This window comes from Dipodomys spectabilis, unplaced genomic scaffold (assembly GCF_019054845.1).
Source record: "Dipodomys spectabilis isolate Male_0828 unplaced genomic scaffold, ASM1905484v1 ptg000018l, whole genome shotgun sequence".
Taxonomy (NCBI): Eukaryota; Metazoa; Chordata; class Mammalia; order Rodentia; family Heteromyidae; genus Dipodomys; species Dipodomys spectabilis.
In genome coordinates this window covers 23,191,189-23,211,621 of record NW_024870695.1, presented here as the reverse complement: position 1 = coordinate 23,211,621, position 20,433 = coordinate 23,191,189, and the positions used below count along the sequence as shown (strand labels likewise).

The 20,433-nt window shown below is 43.0% G+C and overlaps 1 protein-coding gene across 4 annotated transcripts in view; it reads right to left on the bottom strand.

Annotated features, from left to right (window-relative positions):
* Slc39a11 (solute carrier family 39 member 11) overlaps positions 1-20,433 on the bottom strand; it is a 324,266-nt gene that overhangs the window by 98,702 nt on the left and 205,131 nt on the right. The gene's annotated exons all lie outside the window — the stretch shown is intronic.

Sequence of the window (20,433 nt, the reverse complement as noted above, 5' to 3'; positions counted from 1 at the left end):
TTAAAATTTCCACAGTCCCTGAGGATGAGGGCTTAAACAGCTTTTATTTTTTAGTAAATTTTTTATTGTGAAAATACTGTACAGAGGGGTTACAGTTTACATAAGCAAGGTAATGAGTACATTTCTAATGAAGCATTGTTGAAGGGCTTTTATTTTTTTCCTGATTTGCAAACTCCAGAGGTAAGGTAAGGATACCTCAGCATGTCATCACCATGATCTGAAAATACCTCAAGGATGGAGAATGAAGGACGGAAGTATATAGCTGTGACACTCTACGAAGAAAATCCTAACTGCAACAAAAAAGAAGAGGTGGGACAATAGATGAAAACGCAGGCCGCAGTAAAGCAAAATTGTGCTATAGAATGGTTGGGTATTAAGTTCTCCAATTCTTAAGAAAAGACAATTCTGTATATATATCAGAAAGTGATCATGGCTAAGTCCTACATCTGTAATCTTAGCTACTTAGGAGACTGAGATATGAGGATTACAGTCTGAAGCCAATCTTTTTGGCTTCAGAGCTGGAAGAAAGTAGGCTCTGGCTTAACATAGTAGAATGCCAGCCTTGAGTGAAAAAGCTAAGGGACAGTGCCCAGGCCCTGAGTACAAGCCCCAGTGATAGCACAACAACAACAATCAAAAAAAGGAAAGAAAAAGAAAGAACACTGCAAAGCCCAACATCCTGTTAGTCAACTTGGGTACCAACTCAGCTGTGTCTTAAACACCCCATCAACTCGGTAAACACACATGGAGAAAGGAAGAGACTTTCCTCCAGCTGTCAGAGCAAAAATCCTTTACTCTTCAGTCCAGCAACCTGAAGAAAAACAAGGGAATTTGTGGCTTGGTTTCCTTGACAACCTTATCTTTACCGCAGGCACCAGCCCTGTCTCTAAGCAACAGGGCACTCTTCAGAATTACCAGGAGGTAAAACCCAGTGCTTAGCCTGAGTCCTCTAGGATAAAGCAAATCAGGGCAGGGATCCACTGGTGCCTCACAAGGCAAAGCAAAGGGCCCACAGAAAGATGCATGGCCCCATGCCCTTCCCACCTTTGACACCTTGCACCCTCCCCCAAATTCCTTAGGGCCTGAAACTACCTTTATAGTCTGTCCTGTTGACTTATTCTTCTGTCCCTTAGACTCAGTCCATCATCTGCCTTCTCCCTTACACCTACTCTTAGCAGTAAAGCCCCACATGGCCCTAGAGGAGGTAAGAGGGAAGGAGGAAGGAAGGAGGAGAGGGAAGACTGACCTAGAAAACAAGGCATAGAAGGAAAGCTAAGATGTCACTGTTCTGGTGACTTGCTGATTTTGGAAGCAAATGGCTAAGTTTGGAGAAAGGTGCTTGATTCAAAGAAGAGAAAACACCTGCATGGCTGTGTTGACATTTAAGAAGACCTCAGTGCTGAAAACAGGATTCCGATATTGATTTCTTTTTCCCTCCTATCACCGTGCATGCCCCAGCCACTCCCCTAACATCTCAGAGCCAGGAACAATTTCTGAACATATAGAGAAGAGGGATAAGTGTATGCACTCACTGGAAATGACACCTTTAATCAAAGCTAGGAAGCACAGAGCTTGACAGTTCAAAGAGAATTTGGAAATGGAAGGAAATCAGTACACTGCTTTCAAACTGCTATACCTACTCTTCAGAAAGGCTGCTAGATCACCTCAAGCAAGCTCCTGTCTATTGACCCTATTTTCCTTCTCTGTGCCTATGATGTGGGGGTGGGGACGTGGAAGGTCTCCCCTTCCTCCAAGAATTTGAACCTCTCAGCTCAGAGCTACTCTCATATACAATCACACTCACTTATGTTCAATAGAAGACAGAAACTGCAGAGTCTGGCTCCAAACGCTGATGTAATCATTGGTAATGGGAGAATTTGGATAGTCTCAATTGTCATAATTCAATTTCCTGATTTTATGTTATCCATGAACTTTGAGTTAATTAGATTTTTAGGGGGTAGTTCATCCACAAAATAGATCTACTTGAGATTCTTCCCCTTGCTGTTCTTTCTTGGGGAAAATTGTTAAAAGAGAAGTCACTGGATTCATTTTGAAAGACCTCACTTGAATTCCACGACAACCTCTTTACAACATCTGTATCACCAAAGCCAAAAGAAGAGTCACTCTTCTGCCAGGGAAGGAAGTTTGAGCCATGGGGATGACTTGCAAGGATCCACTTCTCAGAGCCTGTGGAGGCTTCTGGAAGGGTAGCAGCGGTGTAAGAGAGGAAGGGGTTGAGAGAACAAGAGGTGTTGGGCCCTGGTAACATGTAGGACATTGCAAGCTTTGGCCAAGAAGGAAAGAAATGGAGTCAACAAGTATGTTCCTGATAGCTACATTTGTCTGCATGAGTAGACAAAAACCACAACCGGTTAGGATAAAAGTGTGAATAAGGAGGTGAGTCACATACTTTGGGCAGGTAATATCCCCAAACCAACAGGCCATAGGGTTGAAGACTGGAATCACAGGAGGACAGGGGAAATGGTTTGGAAATCCAGCTGTTGGCAAGAGCCTGGACTCCCATGTGCCCCCGGTGGCTTCATGGACACTGGTTTCTCAGACCTTAGCACTTCCCCTAGTCTATTCTGTGAGGGGGAACCCAGCTTTTCCTTTCCTCTTCCACCTCTCCTTACCCCAATCTGAGCTTATGCCTCCTCTGAACCCTGCTCCACATCAAGAACATGGCAGCCAGAAGCAGTACATGTTATTCAAGTCATGACACATCCAGGCTAAACCGAAAACTCAACTAGCAACCACCACCCCAAAGGGTAAGCCACACGACAGAGCAAGGGGTGGACCTCAAAGTATGCTGAAGGGTCATTTCCACTCATGGTTTTTAATCAGAAAAAGGAAACGGAAATGGCATTTCCATTTCAGAACCCATCCTCGGTTAATTGTTATTTGTAAAACACAAGTAACATTTTAATTATTTTCAACCCCACACCATAACAGCTCTCAAAGGAACAGAGACAAAACAGAATAAACAGGAAGGTATTAAATGCATAGTTAATGGGGATTGAAATTAGCATACATGAATATGAATCAGCCAGGACTATTATAAAGCATGTCCCTCAAATGTTATCAATTGATTAAACTTGTTATTTGCTATGGCCTTGGAACAAATTAAGTCACCTCATCAGGGGACACAGGGAACCTGTGTCAGAGAGGGCAGTTCTTTCGTGGACTTTTCTGCTAGCAAAGGTGCTGGGCCCTTTTCATAATGCCAATTTTTGTTTCGTTTTGTTTACTGTGCCGGTACTGGGCTTCAACTTAGGGCCTGGGAACTATTCCTTAGGTTTTTCACACCAGGCTGGTATTCTACCACTTGAGTCATAGCTCCACTTCTGGCTTTTTGGTGGTTAACTGGAAATGAAGGTGTCACAGATTTTCCTGCCTGGGCTGGCTTTGAGCTTGTCCTGAGATCTCAGGATTACAGGCATGAGCTACCAACACCTAGATGTCATAACCCAAATTTTAAGACAATCTACAATGCCCTTTCCAGTGAAGCAGAAACCAAGCAAGCTCCTGTCAAAGCCCATCTCCGAGCCTGTGGGGGTCACGGAGGCTCCTGACAAGGCCTTTGCCTTGAAGTGATGGAGGCAGGAGGCTTGTCATTCATGTGGCTCCTTGGGAGCAGTCCACATTGGGACCTCAGTGTAGCCTCACCTGTGGTGGGACCAGTAGGGATGGAATCTAGCAGGAAATGCCATGTCTGATACAAACTGTCAATCATGGAGTAAAGGAGGTAGGCTGGTCAGTGTTGTGGTCATGCTTTCACTTGGAAGAAAGAAAACAGTCTGGTAACCAGCCAGGGACCTCTACCTTCCCTATTGGCCTCTGCTAAGATACAGTAATGGAAATACTTGCAACTACTGCTACAAGATCAAAATTAAATGCAAGGCTCTCTTTTCTTTCTCTCTCACTGGCCGCCCCCCTCCCATCTTCCCCCGCCTCCCCAGGCCTGGAATCCAGGGTCTCTTGCTGTGCTCTATCACTGAGCTACTCCACAGCACCAAAGAACAACTCAAATCCACAAACATTAATTTTAGTTTTAAGTTGCACTGTCTTCTAAGTCTGCCAGCTATACTCTTGCTCCTGTTTGAATTCCCATGTACTGATAAATTAATAAAGTTCCTCCTTTGGAAGTTGATTAGAGTACAATGAAATTGGTGGTGAGATGGGAGAAGGACTCAGATTCTATCATTAAGCGCCAAAGACTCTGTGTTCCCTGGTAGCCATGAAATAAAAATGGTCTATACAATAAATGATGTATTGTCTTTTACAAACAAGAAGGTAAAACTTTTCCAGAAAATATACCCTAAGATAAATGTCTTTTTGAGGGGTACTGGGTAATGAATTAAGCAGTGTCCATATCTATCTATACACACGCATATATACGTATATATGTATATACTTTTTGCTTGATGATAGAAATGTTCTGCACCTGTGCAAGGCAGTATGATGGTCACTATCCCTGTGTCTCTTGAGCACCTGATACATGGCTCAGGATGGCTAAGAAGCTAAATGTTATATTGTCTCCAGTTTTGTTTCATTTAAATTTAAATTGAAGCAGCTATCATATTGGAGAATGTGGTTCTAAAGGGCTTTATTTAGTCACCTGTGGTGACACATACTTATAATCCCCGCAATAGGGACACTGAAGTAGGAACATCAAGAGTTTGAGGCCAGCTTAGGCTACATATCTGTCCTGAAAACTTTTGTTCTTTTAATAAAATATAAGGTGCCATATTAAAACCACGTTCTAGCCAGTAGCTATGTGGCAGAAAACTGGAAGTTACGGGAAACTTTGAATCCTAATATAGAAATGTATTCAAATTACCTTAGATTGAGTCTTTCCCCTTGAATTTACATAACAAGTGGGAGGAAGACATCACTGTACAGTCCTGATTTTTAACGCAAAGTCAAGTGCAGCCTTGGGCTGCGGCTTTGGCTTCCTATCTAGGAAGGACTCTGCCCCCTGTGTGTCTGCAGCCTGCCGGCTGGAAACAGAAGGGATCTATAGTTACCCTGCCACAGACATGGGGATCCCAGAGCTTTGGGATCTGCTCCCCTCACAGTTCATGCAGTTCTCATGCTCCCATTCAATGGCATAATTCAGAAGTGTGTGCCCAGCTTCTACCACAATGCAAGCCCAGGAACACATGGTAGGTTGAGCAGAACGTCATCCTGTGCAGGAGACCGTGCTAATTATCATGTCAGGCTTCCCACTGAGACGTAGATAATTAAAGGAGAAGATTACAGTGTTTTCAAACTCCTGGAGTAAATGAGAATCACCTGCTGTGTCTTCGAATAACTTGTTGGCGATGACAATTAGTGCTGTCTGGGATGTCCCCATTTGGGGCCACCATGATTACAAGTTGAGGCAAGAGGAGAGGGTGTGAGGGGTGGGGGAAAGAAGCGTGGGAAGGAATTCAGGCTTGCCAGGTCCTACCTTGCTCTACCTTAACAGCAGGTGCAACAAGTATCTGTCAAGTCTCTTCATGTCCAACTGCAAAGTAAGATGTTATGTCCATGTGATAGCTGGGAAGACTGAGGCTTCCAGGCTTTTACCCAAGGTCACCTAGCTAATGAAGCATTTGACAGCCCTGGCCCTTCTGATGTTGTAAAGCCTGTGCTTGTCCCAGCCCTGGGCCTAAAGACCTGTGTGGGTCCTGGACTGGTGATGACAATGTGTGGGGACCTCATTTCATGGGTGCTCACTGCACCCCTCTGCAGTGCACCCACAGTAGCAGCCCTGGTATGGTTGAGGCTTCTTACCAGAGTGCCCAACCAAGTCTTCAGCTGAGCTGAGCCATGCATCTGGAGTGAGAACGCCACCAACACACCAGGCTGGTGCCACATACACTAACGTTTCATGTGGCAAGCCAAAAAAGGCAAGAAATCATCCCCGAACCAACTCTGAAAATCACAGTGTGATACCAGAAGCAAAGAAACAGAGTTCCCAGGACCAGAGACAGAGAGGGGATACACATTAGACTGAGCCCCAAAACACCCGACGCCACTGGTTGTGTGGCCTTGGGCACCATCCTTGAGCCTCTGTGTCTCTGAAACATAAACAAGGGTTGCAAGTATTAAATACTACTCATGGGACACTCTATATCAGGTCTAGAACTCCCTTTTGCAGTATGAATGTACTTTATTCTTGCCAATCATCTGTGGCATTGCATGGCACTCTGCTTATTCATTGGCTAAGCTAAGATTGCCAACTTCGATGCAGAATGCTGCACAGTTTCTGGAAGCAGAACATGAAGTAGAAGGATCCAATCTACCAGCAAAAAGCCAATACAGAAAGCATGGCTCTAGTGATAGAGCACCAGCCTTGAGGAAAACAGCCAAGCAGAGAACAAACCCCTGAGTTCAAGCCCCAGTGCCTGAGAAGGTCCATATCTAATAACAAAAATTTCAGCTTTTGTTTGAGGAACATGAAGACCTAGTATGTTGTTCTTCATAATGGCAACATTTTGTGACACTGGGGATAGAACTCAGGACCTCTACTGCTAAGCAGGCTTTCTGGCTAAGTACAGATGGCCCTTCCCCATTTTTAAAAACCCAATCACAAGTAGGAAGCATTTATTATAGGAAATTTTAGCTATAACTCTCATAAAACATGAAGAAAACAAAAATCAGTCATAATCCCAAACACAGGAATAACCAACCACTATTAATATTTTGGTGTCCAAATCTGTGCTTTTATTTCCAGAAACAAAAACCACTTCTGACTAAGACCTCCAGCATTCCTTTTGAAGCCATTATTAGAAACTATCAGTAATGACAAGCTAAGTAATTAAAATCAACCGTCATGTTGGTCTGGAGATGAAAACAGTGGCCCCTGGGCCTGTTACTGTCATGGCAGCAACCAGCAAAATGAACCTGGCTCTCCACTCTGATAGGAAAATGAAAAGCATACAATTCATCCAAGCTCTTCTTCTGTGGATCTTTACAAATAAGCTCAAACACAAAGGAGAGCAAGTGTCTGCCACAAATCATCATGACTCACACCAGCCACCATGACTCACACAAGTCAAAGGCCCCCCCTGGGCCTACAGAAAGAAAACTAGTCTTTTAACTTGGAATGGCTGATCTCCTCTTGGAATGGAAGATGGCTATCAAACACACTGTTCATTGTGAGTGACCAAATTCATTTGACAGGTGATCGGCTACATACTATACATGACCTGTCATTGTGAGCAAAGAAGTACATACTACATATGACCTGTCATTGTGAGCAATCAGATGCATACCACAATGACCTGTCATAGTGGGTGATGGGGTACATACTACACATAACTGTCATTGTGAGCAAAGGAGGACATACTACATATGACCTGTGCACTGCAGGTGATGGGGTACATATCACAATGACCTGTCATTGTGGATGATCGGGTACCTACTACATATGACCTGTTCACTGCAGGTGATGGGGTACATATCACAATGACCTGTCATTGTGGGTGATCGGGTACATACTACATATGACCTGTGCACTGCAGGTGATGGGGTACATATCACAATGACCTGTCATTGTGGGTGATCGGGTACCTACTACATATGACCTGTTGGGTGATGAGGAACATACTACATATGAACTACAATGGAGCTTCCATACATGTTGTGACCTTAGACTCAAAAGAGAATCCGGAACTGACCATCTTACAAGAAGCAGGGGAAACAAATACCTGCACACCATATAAATAATTGCAGATCGGAGAGGTAGCTATCATAATGAAAGAAATAGGAATAGCCAGATGGCACAGAGGAGCAGTGGTTAGCTGTGTTAAATGAATGAAACTGAGGTGCTGGGGGCATGGCTCAGTGGTAGAGTGTGCTTAAAATGTATAAGGCTCTGAATTCAGTCCCCAGCATTTGTTAAGACAAAGCAAAGAAAATGAGATTTCTAAGGCAGCACTTCTATTTTTCTTCAAAGAATCAGGCCATGTGAGAGCTGGGAGGTGCCATGGTGATTATTAATACAACCTCCTCTGTTTTCACCTGAAGTGGTTTCGTTTGGGGATTCAATAACCCCTTTAGTCCCTTCAGGCTTAAATTTAACTTTCTCACATGTACAACTCTGCACAGTTCACTGTTGAGACCAATGACTACTCATGAAAAGAGATTAGCCAGAACTCAACTGCTAGTTGACTTTAAATTCCACTTAACCATACAAAGGGAGCTTGTTTTCTAAAGCCCAAGAATCTCAGGAAGGCACAAAGCCCTTGTGTCTGTGTGGTATTACACAGAGAGCATTTGCAGATATCGCTGTGCTTAAGAGGCTACAGTCTAGGGGTGATTTTCTTAGAAAAGCATCCTTTCTTCTAGACAGTGTTTTCCAGTAGACTCCTGCAGTGCCAAAGCCATCTGCACAGATGCACACAGGCAGAGGCCAGAGGGCGATGGGACACAAGTAGTCTCTGCCCTCCTCCCTGTGGCCTCCGCCTCTCACAGCACGTGCCTGAGGGGTTCTATGTGCCGGCCCCCTCCTATCATTACCCTGCCTCCCTAAGCTAACCTGCCTGCAACTATAGAGTTCTTCCTCTAACGTGGGGTTCTTTCCTGCTCTAGAGCAATGTCTTCCAGCTGCTGTGTTGCTATGCCCTCCAACCCCCAGTTCTTCAATTGTCACCAAACCCGAGCTGCTACTATCAGATCTCTTGCTTAGGTCACGAGGGTGGAACCCTTGGGAATGGGATTTGTGCCATTATAAAACGTGGCCCCAGAGAACTCGGATGCTCTGCTCCACGTGAGAACACAGCAAGAAGGTGGGTATGTGCAGCTTGAAGAGGGCCGTGCAAAGCCAGGTCACTCATCCTGAGCCTGGACTTCCGGCTTCCAGCACTGCCAGGAAGAACGGCTGTGGTTCACAGATCACCTGGCTTGCAGTATTTCCTTATATCAGCCCAGAAGGACTACAGAAGATGTGCCCGGTGTTGTGAAAGGCCCTGTCGTGGCTTGGGGCTGAAGTGTCCCCCAGTCAGGTTCAAGTGTTGATGGCTCGGTCCCCAGCTCTGGTGGTACTGCTGAGAAATGACTGAATCCTGAGAGCAACACTTTCATCAATGGATTAATCCACTGATAAATTCACAATTGAATGGGCTTATACAGTATACAGTGGGGCCTAGTAGAAGGAAGCGGGTCACTGGCCACATAGCTTCAAGGGTCTGCCTTGTCCCCTGACCTCTTTTCTCTCCCCCCCCTCCTCCCCCAGCTTGCCGGCTACCAGGAGGTGGGCAGCCTCTTTCAACCACTCGCTTCTGGTGCCTTGATAATCTGCCTCTGCTCAGGCTCCAGCATTGGAGCCACCTGAATGAAGTCTCCAAAGCCCTGAGCCAAAATACTTTTCCCCCTTTAAGCTGGTTTCTTTCAGGAGTTTGGTCACAGTGATGGAAAGTGACTCACAAGGTCTGTAGCTTCTTTAGAGTCTTAAGGAAGAGGACGGGGAGTCAAGGGGGCTGGAGGACTTGTGCACTCATACACACAGACATCCAAGTGCCCTGCCCTCCAGAAACTTCCAGGAGTTATCTTCCAGGAGACTTCCTTTTACATTCCACGGGCAGAGGGAAAAATACCAAAACTTAAAAAAAAAAAAGGAAAGAAAGAAAAAGAAAGACCCATAAAATGCCATTGCAGGACACACAAAATTGAACCAGCAAAGATCAAACACTTCAAAAAGCCAATTATCCATTTAATCATAAGACCCAGAATCTCAGGGAATGTCAATACTCTCATTAAAGTTTTAATAAACTATAAAGGACAGTGTTAAAGGCTAGCCAGCTACAAGCAGACTCGAGGGCTCCGAGTGGAGAGGAGATGCTGCTCAAATCTCTCCTGTCTGAAGGAATGAGCCTCTGTGGGGAATTCAGAGGAGACCCAGACTGGGACCCTCTCCTGCCCTCCAGCCCCTTCCACCCAGCTCTAAGCCATGCCAGCACACAGGTCTCCAGGCTTTCCAGCTTACACCTCCTATGCCCATCTAGTCCAGCCCAAAACCCTGCAGGGGATTATCTCTCGCAGGGGATAGCTCCCAGCCACAGACTGGGCTAACTCCCTGGCCGGGCCTAGGCACTTTTCCTCCTTGCTCTCACTGCTGCAGACACAATGGACTCCTAGCCACTCCTTTAAAATGCCAGACCTCAGGATCTTTGCATGGCTATTCTCTTTGATTGGCCCATTCACTTTTTCTCCCGGACATGTAAGACTGACTCAAATGTGAGATAGTCACAAGAAGTGTATCTGTTAGCTTCATTTGACAGTGTAACTCCTTCTTCTGCCCGCTGGATCTCTCTTCTGACCTGATGAACTCGTTCTCTAGGACAGTACTAAATCACTTTCTAACAGGATCCAGCATTCACTTATCATTATTCTACTTGTTGATTATCTCACCTTACTGCAACATTACTGACAGGAGACCACCAGTCTCCATTTGTTTTAGTACTGAGAGAAGGCAAGTACCTAGAAGACCCCTTAAAATGTAAATAACAAAAGGCGAGGCTAAGGAAAGGAACTTCCCTTCCAACCTATGGATCCAGGCCAGCTGGCTGTTCTCTAGCAACCAGGGACTGTTACTTCCTCATTGCAAGATGTACGTGAACTTGAGACCTAAAAATTCCAAAGCCCCAGTGGAGGGCCCCCTTGTAGGGAAGAAGCAGTCCCTGAGCCCATGCTGATGCAATCTTCCTGTAACCCTTGTGTTTCTGGCCTTCTTCCAAGCTCCTAGTGGGGCCAGCAAGCACTACGTAGAGTGGACTCTGCCTCTGCTTGGCCCTATGTCAAATGATCCAAGCAATGAAGCAAACTGTGCCCTTGGACGACGGAAGGGCAGCACAGGTGTTCTATGTGTGGCAAGGGTCCACTGCAGGAGGGCTGGGGCTCCAAGTCAGCTGCTGGGAATTCTAACTCTTAGGAAAATTTTGTGCTCTTCAGGGAAACAAAGAGTCATCGTGACATACTTCAACAAACCTGGTGCAGAGCCCACTGGTCAGGTCTTTATTATTTTTTAACTGGTTAAAGAACAGTCTTGAATGGTAGGACAATACCATAATGACTGAAAAGATGACATCACTGACCTCTCTTCCCCAACAATAAGCCTTTCACAGATTGGAAATGACAACGGAGTCATCAGTATTCCGATGGGCTTCATGAGACAATGAGGTCAGCGTGACCCCCAGCCTCCTCCCAGAGAAGACCCACTTCAGTCCTCTGGATGCACTGGGGTTACTTCATTTCAAAACACACTCAGTGGGAAGTTCTGAGGTCCAAGCAAGGAAATGGTGTGCAGAGGTGGAAGGAAATGGGAGACAGAGGGAGGCTGGTGGGAATTGTGGGGAAATGAGACTGTGTATGATCATTAGATAGAAATGGCTAAAACTAGAGTTGAAACAATGCTCATGAGGGGATGGGTGGGGTTGGGATAGGTGGGGAGGAAAGAATAATGGAAGGGGTGACACTGGTCAAGATGCACTGTAGGGAGAAGGAAAAACACTAGAACTCAAGTAGGTATAAGCAAAAACTTTTTGAACACTGTTCCAGAGTCACAGCAGATAGGAGACATAGTAAATGAGATTACATCAAACTAAAAATTTTGATGTAGAGCAAAGGATGTAGTTACTAAAACAGAAAGACAGCCAACAGATTGGGAGAAGATCTTTACCAGCAATATACCTGGCAAAGGCCTATATCCAATGTATACAAGGAGCTCAAGAAACTAACCCCTCCCAAACCTAACAAACCAATCACTAAATGGGCAAGGAAGCTAAGGAGAGATTTCTCAGAAGAGGAGGTAAAAATGGCAAAGAAATACATGAAAAAAACACTTATCATTCTGGACCATAAAAGAAATGCAAATCAAAACAAGTCTGAGATTCCATCTCACCCCAGGTAGATTGGCCAACATTGTGAATTTGTATAACAACAAATGTTGGCAGGGATGGACTGCACTGTTGGTGGGAATGTAAACTAGTACCACCACTCTGGCCAGCAGTCTGGAGGTTCCTCAACAAAAGTAAGCATAGATTTTTTCCTACCACCCAGCCATACCACTCCTGGGCATCTACTCAGAATACCACAAGCCAGAATGCCATTAAGACACTTGCACATTGTTCCTTGTTGTATTATTCACAAGAGCCAAGTTGTGGATATGGCCCAGATGCCCTACAATAGATGAATGGATCAAAAAAATGTGATATCTACAGATTATGAAATTTTGCAAAGCCATTAGAAAGAATAATAAGCCATTTGTAGGGAAATGGATGGACCTAAAACAAATCATGGTGAGGTAAACCTAGCCCAGAGAGATAACCGGCACATTTTCTCCCATGTATAGAAGTTAGATCTGAATAAACTGGGACATAATCAACTATACAGGTCTCTACGCGGACCAAAGGAGGATGCTCTAGGAAGAACAGAAAGGCACAATACCTATGGGCATCTGATCATGCAAAATACTATTTATTGAAATGAACTCCAGGAAATGGAAACAAGGTGTTTTTTTCTTTGTTGCTGTTTTTGGTTTTCTCTTCTTTTTGTTTTCTCCGACTTTGGGAGAGTAAGGAGGGCATGGAAATGGTGGGACAAAGGGTGAACAAATACAACAGTGGTACTCACTAGACACTATGTTGAAAATGAACTATACAATTTGTGAGTGGAGACAGGAAAGAAAAACTGGGAGACAGCAAGGGAAGCGGTGACACTGTCCAAAAAGAAATGTACTCTTGGGGCTGGGAAGGTGGCTCAGTGGTAGTGCCTTGCATGCATGAGGCCCTGGGTTCGATTCCCCAGCACCACATAAGCAGAAAAGCCGGAAGTGGCGCTGTGGCTCAAGTGGTAGAGTGCTAGCCTTGAGCTGAAGAGCTGAGGGACAGTGCCCAGGCCCAGAGTTCAGGCCCTACAACCAACCAAAAAAAAGAAAAGAAAAGAAATGTACTCTTTACATGACTTATGTAACTATAACCCTTGTTTTTTAGCATTGTCAAATAAAAATAATTTTTAAAAGATGCATTATACTCAAAGTTCAATGTTAAATTAAAACCCCTTTGTACAACTACTTAGGGAGAACTTTTACAAATAAATTTTAAAAAGAGATTGGGCACACAGTGTTTTGGGCTGCTTTAATATTTATATGTGAATATATACAGATTAGAATTTTTATCCTTTGAAGATGATAAAAAATATCTTGTCATGCAAAAATATATATATCCAGTGTCATAGAGAACTAAAGTCTACTTGGCAGTGCCTTTGGCCTCTATGTTAGCATTTATAGGAACACTAAGAGGACAATGTCACCACTCTAGAAAGCTTTTAATAGCCATGTTACTCCTCCTACAAGAGACATAATAAGTTGAGTGCCAGTGGCTCATGTCTGGAATTCTAGCTAATCAAAAGGGATCACAGTTTGAAAACAGCCTGAATAGATAAGTCTGAGAGACTTTTATCTCCAATTAGTCAGCAAAAAGCAAAAAGCAAAGGTGTTGTTCAAGTGGTAGAGTGTCACCTTTCAATAAAAATACTAAGCAAGATGCTGAGACCCTGGGTTCAAACCCAGTGTTGCACGGAGGGGCGGAGGAGGTAGAAAGGGAGAGAGAGGGAGTGAAAGGATGAGAAAAGGATAAGGAGGAAGACGGGGAGGTAGTAAGGGGGGAAAAGGGAAGACGGGAGAGAGGGGGAAGAGAGAAGGAGGAGGACACTGTGAACTCAATCACCAAAAGACACTCTTTTTTTTTTGTTGTTGATTGCAGGGCTTGAACTCTGGCCCTGGGTGTTGTCCCTGAGCTCTGCAGCCCAAGATGAACATTCTACCACTTGAGCCATAGCACCACTTCTGGTTTTCTGGTGGTTTATTGGAGATAAGAGACTCACTGACTTTCCTGCCCCAGCTGGCTTTCAACTGTGATCTCAGATTTCAGCCTCCTGAGTAGCTAGGATTATGGGGGTGACCCACTGGCTTCCGGCTACCAAGGGAAAGGTGATAGCTCAGACTCCAGAGCTGTAAGGGGTGGATGGGAATGGCTAAGAATGTGAGGTTGAGGAAATGATGGCTGGAGAGGCAGACAGCTGAGTTAACCACGCTCGAAATGGCCCCTATTTTTCAATGCTCCTAAGACCCAAGCACTGTGTTGAAACCTGTATGCATAGTTCACATTTAATTTAATTCTCAGACTAAGCCAGCTGTTCCACTACTGTGGTTTCATCAATGAGAAAACCAGGGTTTAAGGAAGTCAAGCCATTTGCCAAAGCAAACTCATTAGTAAGTGACAGAGCTAGCATTTCACAATGTACCCTGAGAAGTGCATGCTCCTCTACTTATTATTTTTCTGCTTACCTACATCTTCTAATTGCTTCTAAAAGAAGCATGGGTGGTTTGTTTCTTTTTTAAACAAACACATCTAAATTCAATCGTATAACACAAAGTTCTCCACAATATCCCCTAAGCAGGAAAAAATTCAGTAAGGATGTTTTAAAAAGATGCCCCCACAAAACAAGCAGGTAAGTCAACTATAAGGGTCAAACAAGGCCGAATTCAATATTACTTAAAAAAACAAAACATTAGCTGGACGATAGTGGCCCCACAACTGCTGGGACCAGACCAGCAAGACTGTGACACAGATCAGCAACCCAAGACCATCGCATCCAGACACAGAAAACCTTCACAATGCTGCCAGTCAGCTCAAAACCAATGCCAGAAACTATGAGTATAGCTCTCCTACAAGAGGCCAACACTGGTGGTGACCCTGAGTGCTTGGCCCCGCCCCCTCCTTCCTGCCCAAGAAGGGACACCATACTTGAAGAGGGCAAACAGGCCAGAACCCTTCCTCAGGCCCCTTCGGCTTCCTGCAGAAGATGACCAAGACACAACCCCAACCCCAAACAAGAAAACCACAAATACCAACACCCACTAAGATCATTACTGGTTGGGCGCTAGGACTCTGCATTCTCCACAGCCCTGACTGCTGGCAAAAAAACCTTATATGCCACAGGACAGTGGGGACACTCTCCCCTCACAGCCCTGTGGGAGCCCTCCCCTTCCAAAGATCACACACACCCAGAGGCCTGAACCCAGCTGCCCTATGCCATGGAAGGTAGACACCAGACCAAGACCTGAGAGCAAGTCAGTGGGGAACAGAGTGCAGACCCTCATCTCGTGGGAAGTAGACATTAGTCCAGACTCAAGTGTAAATCAGTCAGGGACCAGAGTGCAGACCCTCACTCCATGGGAAGTAGACGTCAGTCTGGGACTGGAGAGGGCATCATTTAGGGACCAGAGTGGGGACAATCTCCTCACACTGCCCTGTGGGAGGCATGCACCTGAAGCCCACAGCTGTCCCAATTCAGGACCCGGATAGGGACAACCTCCCATTGAAGCATGGTGGGAACCCCTAAACACACCCCTACTCAAACAAGATGTGGGTGCTGAAATGCTGCTCCATGCCACTCTGGAAATATGTGCAAGTCTAGATCTCGGCCAGAACAAGCCCCCCACTATGATGAGTGAGAATCCACCTACCCCAGACACAAAACTGAGCCAAGACACTACAGTGCTATGCACCACAGAAGAACCTGCCACTGGGCCCAAACCTGGGCCACAACAACAGACCTCCCCACATACCACAGAGCCATAACAACTGACCAGGACATATTACACTATCTGCACCATCCAGATCTGAAAGTTGCCAAATGCAAGTCTGACAGAGAGCCATCCAATATATCACACTCCACACCACCACTCCACCACAACCTGAACAACCTCAACATGCCCTGAACGCAAATGCATAAGTCACAATGAAAGACTACGAAATTCATAAACAATCAACATGCCAAAGCCAAAAGCCAAAAATAATCCAGGGAAGGACCCTCAGGTGAAGCACTGGAGGACAAAAAAACCATTAAATTAATAATGAGGGAATTAGCTGACAAAATAAAAGAGGATATCCAAAAATTAATAGAAGAATGCACAGAGGAAATGACAAAGAATATATAGACTACCCAGAAAGATATGGAGAGAAAGACAAGAATGTTACACACCTCATTAAAAGATGAAATTAACACACTGAGAACTGACTTGGAAGCATAAAAGATTCAATTTCCCTACTGCAACCACAGTTGAAAGCATAACTAACAGAATAAATGAAATAGAAAATAGGGTATCAGGATAACAAAAGTTCAAAGGAGTGGAAAAAAGACTCAGAACATATCAAAAGCAAATCCAAGAAATGGCAGTTTCAGCCAAAAGACCAAATTTATTCATACTTGGGATAGATGAGTGGGAAGAATCGAAACTAAAGGCATTAAAAACTTATTCAACAAAATAACAACAGAAAACTTCCTGGATCTCAAGAGAAAATCTCACCCACCTGACAGAGGTATACAGAAGCCCTAGTAGAGAGCACCCAAAAGAAATACTTCTAGATACATTGTAGTGAAAACTATGGACTAAAAAACAAGGAATTTTAAATACAGAAAAATCAGAGAAGGAGCTATATTACAATTGAAAAAAAGATCAGAATCACTGCAGATCTCTCCATACAAACTCTCAATGCAAAGAGAGCCTGGAGTGGTGTAATTCAAGTTCTGAAGATCAGTAACTGCCAACCCAAACTAGTATACCCAGTGAAGCTATCATTTACAGTTAATGGTGAAACTAAAATCTTACATGACAAAATTTAAAAGAATTCATGAACACTAAACCAGCATTACGAAGAATACTAAGGGAGGCATACAATCTGAAGATACCAAAGTTAAGGAAGCACATTAAGCAAAAATCAATAGAAGACTAGTTTAGTAAGCACAGGAAGAGGTAAGGAGCAAAATGCAGGAAATCAAGAAAATGTCAAGAAACATGACACATTTCTCTATAATCACCTTAAAATTAACAGACTCAATTCCCCAACCAAAAGTAGAGCAGCAGATTTTATCACAAAACAAGATCCATTGATCTGTTGTCTCCAAGAGAACTATCTCACAGTGAAAGATAAAAACACATTCCAAATGAAGGATGGAAAAAGATTTCATGCAAGTACACCCTACAAGAAGGCTGAAGTAGCTATTTTGGTATCTGATAAAAGATTTTTCATTAAAATCAGTACATATTAACAAAGGGAATGATCCATGAAGAGATCAGCGGTCAATATTTATGCACCAAACAATGGAGCACCTAACTACATTAAAGAGACACTTTTGGACTTAAGAGAATATGAAAGATCCCAACACAATAATAGTGGGAGATTTTAATATGCCATTCTCACCAAAGGACTGGCCAACCAAACAAAAGATAAGCAAAGAAGCCTCTGAAGTAAGTGACACTATAACCCAAATGGACTGAACAGATACCTACAGAATTCTTCACCTTGCAATCCATGCAACCTTCTCCAGAAATGATCATACCATAGGTCACACAAAGAACCTAAGCAAATACAAGAGGAATGAGGTAACTCCTTGCATTGAATCTGACCACAGTGGAATCAAACTAGTTCTCAACAATACTCAATTCATGGAGACTAAATAACTCACTACTGAATAACATATGGGTCATGAAAGAAATATAGGAAGAAATTAGAAAGTTCTTACAATTTGATGAAAATGAACACACATCATAATGGAACCTCTGAGATTCAGCAAAAGTAGTGCTGAGAGGAAAGTTTATAGGGTTATAAACTTTCCTCTCAGCACTAAATATACACATAAAAAAACCAAATAGCTCAAGTAAATAACCTCATGATGCAATTACAATTTCTAAAAAAGAAAAAAACAAGAACAAGCCAAACTCAAAACTACTAGATGGAGGGAGCAAAATTAGGGCAGAAATTAATGAAATAAAGACTAAAAAAACATAAAAAATACATAAAATCAATGAAACAAAAAGCTGGTTCTTTGAAAAAAAAGACTGAAACTGACAGACCACTAGAGAGACTGCTGTTAAAAGAGACAAGATTCAAATCAATAAAATCAGATATGCCACAGGATACATTACAACAAACATCCAAGAAATCTAAATGATTATAAAGGACTACTTTCAAAATCAATACTCAAAAAAGAAGGAAAACCTAGCAGAAATGAACAAATTTCTAGAGACATACAATCTTCCTAAGCTGAACCAAGAAGATATAAACCAGTTAAACAGGCAAGTAAACAGGCCAATAACAGGCAAAGAGATTGAGGAAGTAATCAAAAGTCTTCCAACAAAGACTTAGTTGGATTGGTTCACAGCTGAATTCTCTAAGACTTTTAAAGAGGATCTAACACCAATACTTCTCAAACTTTTACATGAAATAGAAACAGAAGGATCAATTCCAAACTCATTAATTGAACCCAATGTCACACTCATCACAAAACCAAGCAAGGATCCAACAAAAAAAAAGAGAACTACAGACTAATTTCTCTGATGAACACAGAAGCAAAGCTCTTCAATAAAATACTAGCCAATAGAATCCAAAAACAAATAGAAAAAAAATCAAACATTATGACTAGTATGCTTCATCCCCCAGATGCAAGGCTAGTTTAACATACGCAAATCAATAAATGTAATGCACCATGACACCAGAGCCAAAGACAAGAACTACATGATCATCTCAACAGATGCTGAAAAAGCCTTTGGCAAAATACAACATTCATTCATCTGAAAAGCACTGGCAAAGCTAGGAATAGAAGGAACACTCCTTAAAATAATAAAGGCTACATATGACAGACCAACAGCCAATATCATACTAAATGGGGAGAAACTAAACCATTTCCCCTAAAATCAGGAAAAAGTCAAGGATACCCACTATCTCCACTTCTCTTCAGCATAGTTCTGGAATTTCTAGCCAGAGCAATAAGGAAAGAAAAGGATATAAAAGGGATTCACATTGAGCACCAGAAGAAGTCAGACTATCCCTATTTGCAGACAACATGATCTTATATACCTAAAGGACCCCAAAGACTCCATCCCCAACCTCCAAGAGCTGATCAACCACTTTGGCAAAGTAGCAGCATACAAAATTAACCCACAAAGAACAGTAGCCTTTCTGTATGCCAACCATGTACAAGTAGAAAGGGAAATCATGAAAACAACTTCATTTGCAATAGCCTCAAAAAAATACCTAGGAATAAGCCTAATCAAACACATAAAAGATTTGTGAAAGCTACAAAAATCTGAAGAAAGAAATCACAGAGGACACCAGAAAATGGTGTTCATGTTCATGGATAAGTAGAAAATGGCCATACTGCCAAAAATTGTATAAAACTTCAGCATAATACCCATCAAAACTCTAATATGTTCCTTTTACTGAGACAGACGAAACAATCCAAAAATTCATGTGGAACAACAAAAGACCTATAATAGCCCAAGCAGTTCTAGGCAAAACAAAACAAACTAACAACAAAAATACAATGCAGGTGATATCAAAATACCAGACCTTAAACTCTACTACAAAGCTGTAATAACAAAAACAGCTTGTTATTGGCACAAAAATAGAGATAGAGATCAATGGAACAGATTAGAAGACCCAGAAATAAAACCATACACTTAGTTATCTAATATTTGATAAAGAAGCCAAAAATATACAGTGGGGGGGGGGGGGGGGGGAATAGTCTCTTCAATAATTGGTGCTGGGAAAACTAGGCATCTATATGCAGAAAACTAAAAATGAATCCCTGTTTGGCACCATGCACTAATATAAATTCAAAGTCCATCAAAGACCTCAATATCAGACCTGAAACTTTGAAACTACTGTAAGACAGAGTACGAGAAACATTAGAGCTTACAGATATAGGTAGAAACTTCTTGAAAAGAGTCCAGGGACACAACAGATAGTTTCTGCACAGCTAAGGACACAGTTACTAAACCAGAAAGACAGCCAACAGATTGGGAGAAGATCTTTACCAGCAATATACCTGGCAAAGGCCTATATCCAATGTATGCAAGGAGCTCAAGAAACTAACCCCTCCCAAACCTAACAAACTAATCACTAAATGGGCAAGGAAGCTAAGGAGAGATTTCTCAGAAGAGGAGGTAAAAACGACAAAGAAATACATGAGAAAATGCTCATCATTCTAGGCCATAAAGGAAATGCAAATCAAAACAAGTCTGAGATTCCATCTCACCCCAGGTAGATTGGACAACATTGTGAATTTGAACAACAACAAATGTTGGTAGGGATGTGGGGAAAAAGGAACTCTACTGCACTGTTGGTGGGAATGTAAACTAGTACCACCACTCTGGCCAGCAGTCCAGAGATTCATCTAAAAACTAAACATAGATCTTCCCTACAACTCAGCCATACTACTCCTGAGCATCTACCCTGAACATCATAAGCCAGAATATGATAAAGACGCCTGCACATCCATGTTCATTGCTGTACTATTCACAATAGCCAAGATATGGAAACAGCACAAATACTTCCCAATAGATGAATGGATCAGAAAAATGTGGTACCTATACACAATTGT